The sequence below is a fragment of the Jatropha curcas genome, chromosome 7 (genome assembly GCF_041381405.1).
Source record: "Jatropha curcas cultivar XTBG-Jc1 chromosome 7, XTBG_Jcur_1.0, whole genome shotgun sequence".
NCBI classification, from domain to species: Eukaryota; Viridiplantae; Streptophyta; class Magnoliopsida; order Malpighiales; family Euphorbiaceae; genus Jatropha; species Jatropha curcas.
Window position 1 is genome coordinate 268,497 of NC_143157.1, and position 17,556 is coordinate 286,052.

The 17,556-nt window shown below is 35.6% G+C and overlaps 1 pseudogene; it reads right to left on the reverse strand.

Moving 5' to 3' along the window:
- Positions 1–241: 241 nt before the first annotated feature.
- On the reverse strand, positions 242–2,965 carry LOC149494498 (uncharacterized; annotated as a pseudogene).
- Between the last annotated feature and the right edge of the window lie 14,591 nt (positions 2,966–17,556).

Consider the following 17,556-nt stretch of genomic DNA (forward strand, 5'->3'; position numbering starts at 1 on the left):
ATAAGCTTAAATACAAACCAGACAAGGCAAACATTGTAACTGATGCTCTAAGCCAAAAGAATGAGCTATCTGAGATTGTTAGTCGTCCCGAAGGCGACTTAAAGGAGCGCATCAAGGAAGGCCTTGAGCATGACTCTATGGCTAAATCCCTATCAATGAAGCCAAAACAAGGCGATTTTGAATCGAGGATGGTCCCATCTATCAAAAGGGACGTTACTTGTATGTGCCACTCCTTGATAACCTAAGGAAGGAAGTCCTAAAATATTGTCATGATAGCAAATGGGCTGGTCATGCAGGTATGAACCGCACGCTTGCATGAGGATGCCTATTATTGGCCTCGTATGAGGAATGATGTAGAGGCCTATGTGAGAACTTTTCTTGTGTGCCAACAAGACAAAGTCGAACAATAATTTAACCTTAGATTTATCCATCCAAATCTTGACCTTGCCAACAACATGCACTAAGAAAGTGATCTCCTCTTGGGCAAATGAGCATTTTTCCCTTTTAACATATAAATCATTGTCCCTTAAGGCTTGGAACACTTGTTTCAAGTGTCCAATATGATCTTCCAAAGTCTGACTATAGATAACTATATCATCAAGGTGCACTACTACAAACTTGTTAAGATAAGGAGTAAGTACCTTGTTCATGAGTGTGCAAAAGGTAGCCGGTGCCTTAGTGAGACCAAACATATGACAAAAAATTCATAAGAGCCATACCTTGTAACATATATCGTCTTGGGTTCCTCTCCTTCAGCAATTCTGACTTGATAATAGCCCGATCTTAAGTCAAGCTTGGTAAAATACCTTGCCTTACCAAGTTGATCAAATAGATCGGCAATGAGAAGAATGGGGTATTTATTCTTGATGGTAATCTTATTAATTGTGCGATAATCAATGCAAAGCCGAAGCAAAATGTTGTGTTTCTTTGAAATAAGACCGATACACCATATGGGACTTTGGAAGGGCAGATGAAACCAGCATCCAATAATTCCTTCAATTGTCGTCTGAGCTCTTTAAGTTTGGGAGGTGCCATATGATAAGGAGCAAAGGCAAGTGGCTTAGCCCCTGGTTCCAACTCTATTTGATGATCCACCTCCCTTCTTGGAGGGAGTTTCTTAAGCAGCTCAGGGGGCATAATGTCCTTGAACTCTTCTACGACATCTTGGATGGATTTAGGGATGTTACTATCACCCAAAGATCCCTCATTCAGCTTAAGGCAGCTAAGAAAGTAGGCTCCTTCTTCTTGACTCCCTTGGTGATTTAGAGAGTAGACAGCATACTCTCTCCAATTTCCCTCTTGACAGGCAAAACATAGGGTTGGCTCTTTTCCATGATGCACATGGTGTTGGCATAGGGAACTAAGAAGGCCTTCACCATCTCTAAGAAGTCTATGCCAAGATAGAACTTCTTCTCATCAATAGGTGCAATGGTAATGTCCGCCTTACCTTGCCATTAGCCTATATAGATGGGTGCTCCTTCAGCCTTGCCTATAATAGGTTGTGCTTTGGCATTGATGCTTTTGATGTAGCCTTTCTTCTCGGAATAGGCTAATCCTATCTCATCAGCTATCTCTTTTGCCATGTAGACCATGTCAGCACCAATATCCACTATGGCTTTAACTGGTTTGCCCATGATTTCAGTCTCCACATACATGCGACCATGGGGTTGTTCCTCAATCTTAGCCTGGATCGCATTGAGAAGCAAGTTTAGCCTGACTCTCTTGTTTCTCTTCTTCAGCCATCACCAAGACTGCAAGCTTGCCACGCTTTGGGCACTCGAAGGCACTGTGAGGCCCACTACATATGAAACAAGAGGTCTTAGCCTTGGAGGTGTCAACCTCCTTGCCCTTGTCCTTCCATTTAGGCGATTTATTATAGTTGGTGTCCTTGGAGCTCTTATCCCTGTCTCCCCCACATTTACTACTACAATCAGGCTTCTTTCCCTTGTCTCTGGTTGGTTCCTTCCTTTTGAACTCAATCAAGGACTCGGTGGCAGCCATCGCAGCAGGAAGGTCTTGGACTCTTCGCCTTTGTAGCTCTAATTTGGCTCAATGGCTTAGGCCATCCATGAAGTAAAAGAGGGCATTCTTTGTCACCCATGTCGAAAATTTCTAACATCAACTCAGAAAATTCCATGACATATTCCCTTATATAACTTTCCTTGTGGTGGAGGCGACGAAGCTTAGCACAGACTTCATTTTCGGCATCAATGGGATAGAATTGCTTCTTGATTTAAGCCTTGAACTCATCCCAAGTGCTAATGGTACAAGTTCCCCTCGTTATATCCTCACTTCTACATCGCCACCACACTATGGCAACATCATTGAGGTAAAGATGAATATTATGTACCTTAGAGGCATCATCCAAGACACCACAGGGTTCGAAGTACTTATCGACATACCAAAGGAAGTTGTCGATCTCCCTTACATTCCTTACTCTACGATAGGCCTTGGGCTTGAGAACATCAACCTTGATGGTTCTGGCACTTGTGCTTGAGCTCGCACCATTAGACTAAGCAGACTTGCATCGAGTAAGCTCCTCCTTAAGCTTCTCAATCTTGGCCATGCAAGCCTCCAACACCTCCTCGAGGGATTTTTTCTTCTTTGTCCAGGTGTCAACTGCGGCATTTAAGGCACCTTGCATCTCTTGCCTTAGCTCCTTGTCCTTCCCCTTGGACTCAAGCATGGAAACGCGTTGGTCCATGTCCTCAACTCTTCCCTCTAAGTCAGACATGGTGGCCCTCACCATGGCCAGCCTTTCCTCCATGACCGCAATGACTCGTCCCTCTTAGGCTTACTTTATTGTCGAGTAGGAGCTATTGGTTGCTCAGGATTTGTCATGGTGCCTCCTTGCTTGCAAGAACTTCCGATATACTAAGAAGAGCGTGATCCAACCCTTAAGATCAACCGAAGCTCTGATACCACTTGTCATGAGGTGAGTTCTTCGCCCAAACTCAACCCTCATATAGGCACTTAGACACACCTCAGTTGTGTTAAGTCAGCTTACCAAATGCACAAGGTTCCCAAGCTTAAATAGTTAGACAAATAGAGTGCAAGGAAAAGATTCCTGTAACGTCCCATTTTTCTATTGAATCGAGTCGTTGCTTAGAGTCGAGTCGGGCTGATCCAAAACCCGGTTCGAGCCATTAGAGTCTAGAGTGGGCTAGAATGAAATAAGGAAAAGAAGTGGACTTACTTGAAGGAAACAAAAAGATCAAAGTATAAGGATTAGGACTTGCTTGCACTAAAATATAAAGTTGAGGTATGAAGTTGTACCATTTTGACATTTGAGGTACCATTTGGTAATTTTCACATCAAAATCCATGATATTCTAGAGACTACCCGTGAGTTCCATTTCATTTTCATTTCTTCATCCTTATCTTCATCTTCTTCCTCTACTTTCCTCTTCCACTTTCCTTTCTCCATCACTTTTAATGGTAGTGCAGATGTTAATGGGATTCAAACATTAATTCAACTTCTATTCTATCCAAGTAAGTAAACCTTCTTGAATTTCATATTGAATCATTTGGTGATATTTTTAGATGATTCATAAGAATTCTCATGTATAGGAGAGGTGAGCTCAAAGGTAGAAGAAAAAGGAAGCTAAGAAGAAGATTCCAAGCTCGTTAAGTGAAGGTGTGATATCTCTTTTCATTTACCATTTTCTTTGCATGAGAAATTGTGTGGTGTGTTGCTAATGAGACAATATTGCTTCATGTTGAGTGGGAGGACTGGTAATGGTGAGAAAACAGGAGAGGTATTGAATAATTGAAGTAAATAGTGAGTTTATGCTGAAACAGGGGAGTTACTGGTACTGGAAATTTTACCAGTAACTTCATCTTGATTTTGACCCCATTTAATGATGGAATTAGGAAGTGTCATAGAAGAGTTATTTCTTCCTATATGTGTTAGCTTTACATGGGTTTTTGAATCATTCAAATTGGAGTTGTATATTGAGAGATATGATCAAAAGAGTACAGACAGTGCAGGCTGGAAAACGCGACGCGCGCGCGCGCGAATTGCATGAAGAGCTCGCGACTTGTGCCTGAAACTCACTGACTCTCATTTTGCACTGTACGCGCTCGCGACTTTCATTTGCGCGCTCGCGACTTTCACCTGAAACTCTCTGCCTCTCATTTGGCACTTCTCGCGCTTGCGACATTCAAGTGCGCGCTCGCGACTTGGCCCTTGGCCTCTAAGCACTCGCGACCTTCATCGCGCGCTCGCGAATTTGGCCTGGGAACTCACTGTCTCTCATTTTGCACTCTACGCGCTCGCGACTTTCATGTGCGCGCTCGCGACTTGTGCCCGATAACTCACTGTCTCTCATTTGGTGCTTTACGCGCTCGCGACCTTGCAAGGCGCGCTCGCGACTTGTGTTTTCATGCACTTTTGGACTTCTTTTTCTATGCAATTGGATTCCTTTGCTCACTTTGTATGCCTCCAATCATTATACAACAAAAATACAACATTAAATCATATATCAAAACAACATGCAAGCATGCAAATGATGTGAAATGAGGTAAACACAACTTGTAATTGTATTCTATGCAATTGTGAAATGATGTGAAATGGTGTATGAAGTTATGAATTCTATGCAATTGTATTCCTTTCTCAACTTGTATGTCTTCAACCATTTTAAAGCAAAAAGACAACATGAACACATGTATAAACACAAAATGCAAGCATGCAAATTATGACAGAGTTACTTTGCATTTGTTTTCTCTATTGACATACCATTAATATGCTCCATTGAGGTTAGGTAGAAACCATGTAGATAAGGCTATGTCGCGACATAGGATAGCAGATCTGCGCCCCATACAGTTTGGTACTCCGGCTACAGGCCGTTGAGTGGATATGATTATACAGGCCATAGCAGCCAAGCATACAGTTTCATCCAGTTTCATACAGTTTTTCTTATCACTTCGGTTTCACTATAATCTTATGGAGCTATACAGTTATATCGACTACAAATTGCATAATCATACAGTATACTAAACAGCAAGAAAGATCATCAAGGGAAAATGAAAGTATCATGATATGTGTGCTTACATTCCATATGTGAGTAAATGTTTATTTCTACATATGTATGTGCTTATATGTTTCTTCATTCATTGTGATATTCACTGAGTTTAATCAAAGTTGCAGAGTTCATACAGCATAAAGAACATCAGGTAAGATCATGAAAGTATCATGTTATATATGCTTACAAGTTTATTTATTTAATTCTTAAGGAGCCATACAGTCGTGAGATGTTATTAATCATAACTTATATGATGTGACTAAAAGTGCATAAGTCATACAGCATAATGAATAGCAAGTAAGACAATGAGCATATACTGTTATGTAATCTTACATGTTTATTGATTTCATTCATACAACACGATGAACAGCAGGTAAGATCATGATAGTATCATAAGGTATGATTTAAGGTTCATGTAAAGGAGTTATGAGATAATTAGAACTAAATTATTGATGTTTATGAATTAGAAGTTTATTCGTTGCTATAAAGAGACATTTATGTTGAAATTTACTGATTCTATGAGTATCAATGCTTTATGAAATTTGTATTTTAAGTTAGTTGCCATCGCACTTTGTTTAGTATGTGAATTATGAGCACCACTGAGTTTTATACTCAGCGCGTCGATTTTTATCACGCGTAGGTTGAAGATCGTGGTTGGTACTTGAAGACTTGAGGAGTACGTTCAAAACAAAAGTGACTATTTTAGTCATAATAGATTGAGAGTTGTATAATTAAGAATTATGGCATGTATTAAGATTTATGGCATGTATAATTATTACATTTGTTAGAGCTTATGTAATTGGAAATATAATTGAAGCATGTAATTATTGTGGTGTAAGTATTTGGAGGAAATGATTGAAATATTTTACTATAGTTGGTATGATTAGGTCATGAAGACTTGATATAGATCATGAATGCAATTAATTGTTGGATTTTAAATGCTATTGAGGATTTATACAGTTATGACTATATATATAAAGTGTTGTTGTGTTATGATGATTAGTTGGAGATATTGAAAGTTTGAAGTTTAATTGGGAGTGTTTTATATTCATATTTAGCATACAGGATGATATCAGCATGACAGGATATAAGTTCAACCAGATTGTAGCGTCTCGGCTCGGTTCATTCGGGTTAACGGGTGGACCGGGAAGGTATGTTACAATTTTTGGTATCAGAGCCTAGGTTTAGGCGGTTCTCGGACTATATGTGTATCTATGTAGGAAGTTATATATTTTGCAGTGAGAATAGGAGTAATTGAAGTTAAAGACATGCCATATTGGTTTGCTTAGAAACAACCAGCCATTGGAGAATGATGTCGTGGTAAGCGGAGTATATATTGAGGTTTCTATTGATGATTACAGGTCATATCCTTTTAAATCATTATTCATGGAGGATATGTTTAGAGAATAATGAATAGGGAATTCGATGTAGTGGTTATTGGAGATGAAATATTATGAAGGTATTAAGGATTTGTGTACTTTCGTGAGTTGATATGAGTTCTACCTGTTATAAGTATTATGAGATGTATTTTGCATCTGATTGATTTTATCCATGATAGTGATAGCATGAGTGACTTGTAACAAGGTTTGTTCATTTTGAATCCAAAAGAAGCATAGTTTATGTTGCTTATGAACAACTGATTTTTCTATGAGAATTCTTCTTTTCTCTGAACACTTGGAAAAAAAAAATGTATTGTAAATTTTCAAGTGTGGTTTTCTAAAGTTTTGATACATGGAAGGATTGTTTTATAAATGACAATGAAGTCACTTGTATAAATTCATAACTGAGTTATGAAGTACATTGGTTTATGACTTAAACAAGAAAATAACATATATGTATATACAGATGTAAGATGTAGTGTAACCTTGTATGGTTGTGTACGCAAAAAGCTATGTTAAGGTATGCATGATGTGACGGTGAAATGTATGCATAAAATGCATGAATGTGTGTACATGTGCCTATGGAAGGAGTATGTTGAGGATGAGTTGCTAGTATTATCTAATAAGAAAACAAACTGATTCGGATTTAAGGACATTAGAATCTATTTACGAAGAGTATTGATGTTTACATGATTGTGGTTAATGGAATCTATTATGACTATTGAGATAAGCATTTTGCTGGATAGAATACACATATACATATATTCATTGGTGTAGTTACATAAATGATCTTAATGATGAATGATTTGATGTGATTTGCTCTAAGAATGGGTGATGAGTATTTTTCATAAGAACTAATGTCATTATTTCAAGCCATTTATGAGAAGTGATTTCTATTTATGAGAAATACTTACTATTTGGTGGAGTCAAGTATATTGTGGTGTTCATCAGCTATTTTGCAAATGTATGACTATCAGGAATCATATAAAGTACTATGGTTATAAGAAAAGTATGGTGATTCTTAGGATGAAGTCAATTATTTAACTCTTGATGAGCCTAGTAGTGAAGCTGTATGAATTGTAGCACCTTGAGGGTTAATATGGTATAAGTATGAATTATATTCAACAAGATTTAGTTTTTGAGGTTTAAAGTATTTGGTGAATTCTAGATGTTTTGTAAGTTTATTGAGAGATTCTATGATTCGAAGAAAAAAAAAAAAAGAGAAGTAAATGACTCCTAAACACCAAATGAAGATAATTATGTTATATAAATATTGGACCATGATGATGAAGTGAAATGATGAATGACCTTGGACCTGGAGAGATAGTTGTCCAACCATTGAATTGATGTTATACCAAGAAATTAGGTAAGTAAGAACGGATCTAGTCATGTGAGTGAATTAAGATTAAGAAAAGTATCAATTACAGAGGTAAAGGAGTATGAATTAGGATGATTTAAATGAGATGATAATCAGTCAGAGTTTTGTGACAAATTAGGAATCATGGTTATTAAGATTTGATGGAAATAGAAGTAAAGATGCATCAGAATATATACAATATCGGACTTACTATCCTTTGAGAGTTCATGAATATGTACAAATTGTGGTTCGTGTTGATCTCACTATGTGCACATGAGAATAAATTCTGAGCCAAAATGCTCAAGATTTTATAAGTGATCATTCTTCAGACAGAAATGATTGGTTAATCATTAATAGAAGTATTTATAAGTCACAGATGATTTATGGATTTATGTGAGCTATCTATGAGTCAAAAAAAAAAAAAGAGAAAGGTGGAATTGCTAATTGGATGCAACTACCAAATCATTATGGATAAATGGTCAAGTTGAGATAATCTATATGGCACATTGTATGATTTGCATAACTTTGTGATTGTGTATAATTACTTTCATGTATTGCCATTTGGAACTTTGGTTTCATTTTGTTTTCTTCTTGAGTGGAACTTGCAAGTATGCATGTATGACTATATGTATATATGCATGACAGTGGATGAGAAGAAGTACCATGACGAAATTAAGTACCATGACAACATAAAGTTATTCATACAGTTATGAACATAAATTATATGATCTCAGGATATGTTTCTATAATCGCATCATGCTTTATGAGAATTTATTGTATGCAAATCTTTGAATAGGCTATTGCAATGAAATGCCTTGATATGTATATGAGATGATGATATGATATGTATATGATATGATATGTCTATGATATGCTGATATGTTTGGTATGGGCGATATATAGGTCTTTGGATTGAGTGTTGATATACACTGGATATATTAGCTAGTATGTATGTTCATTTGGGAGAATCAAGTGGAGAACATAAGGCTAGTAAATGTTAGCCGATAAACGAAGAATCAAATTGAGTTGGAAACTATTATGAGAGTTGTCAGTGTTTAATGTAAGTGAATTTCGAGGACGAAATTTTTTAAGGGGGGTAGAACTGTAACGTCCCATTTTTCTATTGAATCGAGTCGTTGCTTAGAGTCGAGTCGGGCTGATCCAAAACCCGGTTCGAGCCATTAGAGTCTAGAGTGGGCTAGAATGAAATAAGGAGAAGAAGTGGACTTACTTGAAGGAAACAAAAAGATCAAAGTATAAGGATTAGGACTTGCTTGCACTAAAATATAAAGTTGAGGTATGAAGTTGTACCATTTTGACACTTGAGGTACCATTTGGTAATTTTCACATCAAAATCCATGATATTCTAGAGACTACCCGTGAGTTCCATTTCATTTTCATTTCTTCATCCTTATCTTCATCTTCTTCCTCTACTTTCCTCTTCCACTTTCCTTTCTCCATCACTTTTAATGGTAGTGCAGATGTTAATGGGATTCAAACATTAATTCAACTTCTATTCTATCCAAGTAAGTAAACCTTCTTGAATTTCATATTGAATCATTTGGTGATATTTTTAGATGATCCATAAGAATTCTCATGTATAGGAGAGGTGAGCTCAAAGGTAGAAGAAAAAGGAAGCTAAGAAGAAGATTCCAAGCTTGTTAAGTGAAGGTGTGATATCTCTTTTCATTTACCATTTTCTTTGCATGAGAAATTGTGTGGTGTGTTGCTAATGAGACAATATTGCTTCATGTTGAGTGGGAGGACTGGTAATGGTGAGAAAACAGGAGAGGTATTGAATAAATGAAGTAAATAGTGAGTTTATGCTGAAACAGGGGAGTTACTGGTACTGGAAATTTTACCAGTAACTTCATCTTGATTTTGACCCCATTTAATGATGGAATTAGGAAGTGTCATAGAAGAGTTATTTGTTCCTCTATGTGTTAGCTTTACATGGGTTTTTGAATCATTCAAATCGGAGTTGTATATTGAGAGATATGATCAAAAGAGTACAGACAGTGCAGGCTGGAAAACGCGACGCGCGCGCGCGCGAATTGCATGAAGAGCTCGCGACTTGTGCCTGAGACTCACTGACTCTCATTTTGCACTGTACGCGCTCGCGACTTTCATTTGCGCGCTCGCGACTTTCACCTGAAACTCTCTGCCTCTCATTTGGCACTTCTCGCGCTTGCAACTTTCAAGTGCGCGCTCGCGACTTGGCCCTTGGCCTGTAAGCACTCGCGACCTTCATCGCGCGCTCGCGAATTTGGCCTGGGAACTCACTGTCTCTCATTTTGCACTCTACGCGCTCGCGACTTGTGCCCGATAACTCACTATCTCTCTTTTGGTGCTTTACGCGCTCGCGACCTTGCAAGGCGCGCTCGCGACTTGTGTTTTCATGCACTTTTGGACTTCTTTTTCTATGCAATTGGATTCCTTTGCTCACTTTGTATGCCTCCAATCATTATACAACAAAAATACAACATTAAATCATATATCAAAACAACATGCAAGCATGCAAATGATGTGAAATGAGGTAAACACAACTTGTAATTGTATTCTATGCAATTGTGAAATGATGTGAAATGGTGTATGAAGTTATGAATTCTATGCAATTGTATTCCTTTCTCAACTTGTATGTCTTCAACCATTTTAAAGCAAAAAGACAACATGAACACATGTATAAACACAAAATGCAAGCATGCAAATTATGACAGAGTTACTTTGCATTTGTTTTCTCTATTGACATACCATTAATATGCTCCATTGAGGTTAGGTAGAAACCATGTAGATAAGGCTATGTCGCGACATAGGATAGCAGATCTGCGCCCCATACAGTTTGGTACTCTGGCTACAGGCCGTTGAGTGGATATGATTATACAGGCCATAGCAGCCAAGCATACAGTTTCATCCAGTTTCATACAGTTTTTCTTATCACTTCGGTTTCACTATAATCTTATGGAGCTATACAGTTATATCGACTACAAATTGCATAATCATACAGTATACTAAACAGCAAGAAAGATCATCAAGGGAAAATGAAAGTATCATGATATGTGTGCTTACATTCCATATGTGAGTAAATGTTTATTTCTACATATGTATGTGCTTATATGTTTCTTCATTCATTGTGATATTCACTGAGTTTAATCAAAGTTGCAGAGTTCATACAGCATAAAGAACATCAGGTAAGATCATGAAAGTATCATGTTATATATGCTTACAAGTTTATTTATTTAATTCTTAAGGAGCCATACAGTCGTGAGATGTTATTAATCATAACTTATATGATGTGACTAAAAGTGCATAAGTCATACAGCATAATGAATAGCAAGTAAGACAATGAGCATATACTGTTATGTAATCTTACATGTTTATTGATTTCATTCATACAACACGATGAACAGCAGGTAAGATCATGATAGTATCATAAGGTATGATTTAAGGTTCATGTAAAGGAGTTATGAGATAATTAGAACTAAATTATTGATGTTTATGAATTAGAAGTTTATTCGTTGCTATAAAGAGACATTTATGTTGAAATTTACTGATTCTATGAGTATCAATGCTTTATGAAATTTGTATTTTAAGTTAGTTGCCATCGCACTTTGTTTAGTATGTGAATTATGAGCACCACTGAGTTTTATACTCAGCGCGTCGATTTTTATCACGCGTAGGTTGAAGATCGTGGTTGGTACTTGAAGACTTGAGGAGTACGTTCAAAACAAAAGTGACTATTTTAGTCATAATAGATTGAGAGTTGTATAATTAAGAATTATGGCATGTATTAAGATTTATGGCATGTATAATTATTACATTTGTTAGAGCTTATGTAATTGGAAATATAATTGAAGCATGTAATTATTGTGGTGTAAGTATTTGGAGGAAATGATTGAAATATTTTACTATAGTTGGTATGATTAGGTCATGAAGACTTGATATAGATCATGAATGCAATTAATTGTTGGATTTTAAATGCTATTGAGGATTTATACAGTTATGACTATATATATAAAGTGTTGTTGTGTTATGATGATTAGTTGGAGATATTGAAAGTTTGAAGTTTAATTGGGAGTGTTTTATATTCATATTTAGCATACAGGATGATATCAGCATGACAGGATATAAGTTCAACCAGATTGTAGCGTCTCGGCTCGGTTCATTCGTGTGACATCCTATTGAGTCGAGTCTTTTCATAGAGTCGAGTTGAGTCAGACCAAACCAAACCCGGTTGGGGTAGAATGGGATTATAAGTGGACTTACTTGCACTCAAACAATACAGTTGAGGGATTAAAATGTAACATGTAGAAACTGTAGGTCTTATTTGGTAGTTGTCCCATACATTTAAAGAGATGGTTGGGAAGTGGAAGTATACGAGACTTCCATTTCCATTTTCTTTCTTCCTTTTCTTCATCTTCATCGTCAACGTCTTCTTCATCTTCATCTTCCTCTGCATCTCTTTCATCTTTCTTTTCATCTCTTTCCTTTCTCCATCACTTTTCATGTAATTGACACACTAACTTCAACCTAGAACTCTATCCAAGTAAGTAGCTTTTCTTAAAGTTCATACTTTTGTGATCTTTTAGATGATTTATCAGAGTGATTATGTTTAGGGGAGGGAAGCTCAAAGTAGGAGAACAAGGAAGCTAAGAAGAAGTTTAAAGCTCTTTTGGTTGAAGGTTTGATATCTCTTTTTATTTATCTTTTTCTTGCATGAGAATTTATGTGGTGTGTTGCTAATGAGGCAAGATTGCTTCATGTTGAGTGGGAGGACTGGTAATGGTGAGAAAACAGGGGAGGAAGTGAATAAATGAAGTAAATAGTGAGTTTATGTTGAAACAGGTTTTGCTGGAAATTTTACCAGTAACTTCATCTTGATTTTGACCCCATTTAATGATGGAATTAGGAAGTGTCATAGAAGAGTTATTTGTTCCTCTATGTGTTAGCTTTACATGGGTTTTTGAATCATCCAAATCGGAGTTGTATATTGAGAGATATAACCAAAAGAGTACAGACAGTGCAGGCTAGAAGCGCGCGCGCGAATTGCATGAAGAGTTCGCGTTGCACACCTCGCGCTCGCGATTTTCAAATGCGCGCTCGCGACTTCCACCTGAAACTCTCTGTCTCTCATTTGACACATCTCGCGCTCGCGACTTTCAAGTGCGCGCTCGCGACTTGTGCTCGCAACCTCTCTGACTCTCATTTGGCATTTCTCGCGCTCGCGATTTGCAAGTGCGCGCTCGCGTACTTGGCCCTTGGCCTGCAAGCGCTCGCTACCTTCATCGCGCGCTCGCGAATTTAGCCTGAGAACTCACTGTCTCTCATGTTGCACTCTACGCGCTCGCGACTTTCAAGTACACGCTCGCGACTTGTGCCCGATAACTCACTGTCTCTCATTTTGCATTCTACGCGCTCACGACTTTAAAGTACGCGCTCGCGACTTGTGTTTTCATGCACTTTGGACTTCTTTTTCAATGCAATTGTATTCCTTTGCTTCACTTATATGCCTCCAATCATTTTAACACCAAAATACAACATTAAATCATGCATCAAAACAACATGCAAGCATACAAATGATGTGATATCAAATGAACATTATGGATTATGAAGTTATGAACTATGAATATGATGTTGTGTTATATTATTGACATAACAACATTATGCTCCATTGAGGTTAGGTAGAAACCATGTAGATAAGACTATGTCGCGACATAGGATAGCAGATCTGCGCCCCATACAGTTTGGTACTCCGGCTACAGGCCGTTGAGTGGATATGATTATACAGGCCATAGCAGCCAAGCATACAGTATTCATCCAGTTTCATACAGTTTTTCTTATCACTTCGGTTTCACTATAACCTTATGGAGCCATACAGATATCTTGACATAACATTTCATGAATTATACAGTATTATAAACAGTACACAAGATAATCAAGGTATCATGAAAGTATCATGATGTGTGTGTTTATATGTGCCATATGTGTTTACATGGTTCTTTCTATACATGTATGTGTTTAATTGGTTCTTTATCTGTTGAGATATCCACTGAGCTTTATTTGCTCAGCGAGTTACCTGTTTAACTCGCAGGTTTTGAGATTGGACTGTAGAGAGTCCGCGTACAACTGCTGCAGTTCATCTGTAGAAGACTCAGTCTTCAGGGTAGCTAATCATCTTAATGTGTATCTTTTGTCTACCCTTTTTATGGCATGTACAGGGCACACAGTTGGGCCCATTTCATTTTGTAAACTAGTATCATGTCTTGTAAACATTAAGTACATTATTTTTGTAAACAACATCAGAATGAGATTATATTCAGTATACATTATGATTTCAGCATGTCAGGCCATACAGTCAACCAGTTTGTAGCATCTCGACTCGGTTTATTCGGGTTAACGGGTGGACCGGGAAGGGGTGTTACAATTCGGGTTAACGGGTAGACCGGAAAGGGATGTTACAATTCCACTAAGCAAAGGAAAAGATTCCACTAAGCAAAGGAAAGCTTTAAACTGCCTATAGAGTTGGTGTGTTATGATATGTTACTATATGTTGCTCACATATATATAGTGTGCTAACCGACCTAATCTATGGTGGGGATTTAGTGAGGTACTATTTGATTCTACGGCAGCTAGGCCATCTCCCATAGCCTACCTAAGTGTGTGTGGCTAGGGGCTGGCAGCCAATATGTAGTAGTGGTGCGCCCTCTAGAACCTTTTAGGCAGGCCTAGGGCACCCAACACCGACCAAGCTTCCCTCCATGCGAGTTTCTCCTTTAGCAGCTCCTAGGTTCTTCTAGAGCCTTCCGCCAGCAACACTCAAGCTAGGCCCCTTGCTAGCTATACCATGTAAGGCTGCAGGCGAACAATGTTGTACAAAAAGAGGGGCGGGAGATGACACATGGCCCTCCGACAAATATTTGTCTTAATGTTTTACAAAAATGTTCAAATTAAATGTAACTTGGTGGAACATTTCTTGACCATAGTACTTCATTAACCAAGGCTCATGTCTTAGTAAAAGCATAATTAATATTTTTGTTTGCTTTTTAATATTTTTATCATTTTTAAATTCACAATAACTAAGAAATAAAACCAAATACTCACAAAATAATTATTTTATAATTTAAAATTAATTATTTACTTTTTTATTTATTTAATCAAAAATAAAAAACAAATTCTAAAACTTATATTTAATATAATTGTTTATACAAATATTAAATTAAAATAAGCGATTTTAAAGTATGATGATTAATAAAGTTGATGTCTTGATACTTTCCATGTTGCTATACGAATAAAAATTGAGACATTAGCTATTTAAATAAGTTGGAATCTATTCTTCACATTTGAGTTGTTTTAGTTTGTTATTGCTGTTCGGAATAATCATATATTGATGGAACATTTCATTTCTCATAAGTGATATTTAGAATTTGAGACCAAATTAAAAGTCTCTTTAATTTTATGATTTGACCTTTAACTATAATAAGCCCAATTTATAAAATATTTATTGGAGTTTTTTCTTTATAAAGTAATTAGTGAGTTTTGTAAATGATTCGTTAAGAAAATTTTAATTTCTATTTTCATAGAAATGCATTTAAGAATTAGCATTAGTTAAATGATTAACGCATATTATTTATTTTTTTATAATCTTTTTTTATAATCTTAGTTTCACGTCTTATTATATATATATATATATATATATATATATATATATATATATATATATTCATTCGCTCCTAAATTTAAATCTTGGGTCGCCACTTGGGAGAATGAAGGGAATGGGTAACCTTGAAATTCTGTTTTCATGTTTGATGAGTGGAATTTTATATTAACTTCATATATTTATTCAAGGAAAAAAATAATAATTTGATTTTTGTAAAATGGATAAATATAAAATACAGAACAAGCATAAAGTTCACTCCCAATCAAGTATTGATGAATTTAATAAATAATAGTAATAATAGCAAGAAATGATAGTAGGTAAAGAGGTTGCAAAAGTTTCTTGTAAATGTGGTACAGTCTATAGTATAGAGTAGGCATGACCGCGCATAGTTTTAAAAAGAAATCAAATCGAAATCAAATCAGTTAAAACTATCGTGGTCAACAGTTTTTGGTTTTAAATCATAATTGAAATCGTATACTTAAGGTTTAGTTTTGATTTTTTAACTTCTGAAACTATAACCGGTAGTTTTGATGTAAAACTGACAGTTCTATATTGAAACTGTGAAAAATATGTAAGAAACTTTCGATTTGTTTTTCTTTAAATTGATTTAGTTTTTTTTTCATAATGATATTTATTATTATTCTTTATTCAAGATACAAATCTAAAAAACTATTTTAAAAAACCTGAAATGAATTATCAAAATAGAAACAATATCGAAATCGGTGGTTCTAAAACTATTTAAAAATTGTTCGATTTTGGTTCCACTTTAATAACTGAAATCAGTGGTTTTGAAATTGAAACCGGCGGTTCTAGAATTACAATTATACCTAGTATGATGGGTTGTAAATGTGGTTAAAATTTTAAACCAACGGTTTTGATCCAATTTTGATCATCTACAGTGCAATTCAATTTTGGTTCGATTTCAATGTAGACCGAACCAGTGGTAATACCTATGTATAGGTAACACTGAAATTGAAGTGAAAGAAGAGATGGTTGATCAATTTCTCTCCTAAATTTTTGACACATATTCAGTTAAAGTTAAATTAGTTTTGAAATGCAATCTTATCTAAGCTCAACTGTCAGGGTAAATTCCCTTCTATCTTATCTCTACTTATAATTTATAATTTTAGTTAATTAAGTAGTTGTTAATTTTTATAATCCACCTCTAAACACTATATTATTTTAAAAAAAATTATTGCGAAACTTATTTTTTTCTTGTACCAAGCTTTTAACATATATTTTGTACATAGATATTGCTTTTAAAAAAAAATTGAGTAAATTAATCAAGTATGGTCTGAATGATTTTCTTATTTATGTAAAGAGTGACAGGTTTTAAGTTTGAATTTTGATGAATATGTAATCCGCAGTGTTATTTCGGTCTATTACGCCTCTCAATGAATAAAAAAATTGAATCAATTTAAGGTTCAGTATTTTGTTTTAAGATTGAAGTTTTTTTTTTAAGATAAATATCTAAATTCTTTCAAAATTTATTAAAAAGTTTAATTTAGTTTGACTATTGTTTTTAACACACTATCTGTAGGGTTATAAAATGAATTGAATTGAATAGAGTTTGTTCATATTTAGTTCGAAAATACCGATAAAAGCTCGAGTTCAATTTGGTTCGAGTTTATTAAATGAGATTGTTCACAATCTTATTAAACTAGTATGTTCACAAACCTCATTAATGATATAGTTTGCGAGTCCTGTCGAATGGAACTATCACATGCTCAAGCTTGATTCCGTTATTTAAATGAATGTAAAATTTTGTTCAAATTTAGTTTGTTTAGAAATTAAACTCAAACCGAGCTGAAATTTTATAGATCAACTTAATAATAAGAAGAATTTTTTGAAAAGTGTTTCACTTAATCTTTTTTTTTTTTCAATGTATAGTTAGAAATACTTTCATTTTAATAGTAAATCTTATTCTCATTAGTTTAGTTGATGAATGTAGCGTGATCGGTCTAGTTAAAATTTTATATTTATATATATATATATATATATATATATATATATATATATATATATATAAGCAAAAGGTGGCCAATGGTGTCGAAGAAAAGAAAAAAGAGAAAACTATGGAAGAAATATATGGTGGGAATCAATGTAGCGCACTCAAAAGAAATATATATATGTTTGCTTTTCA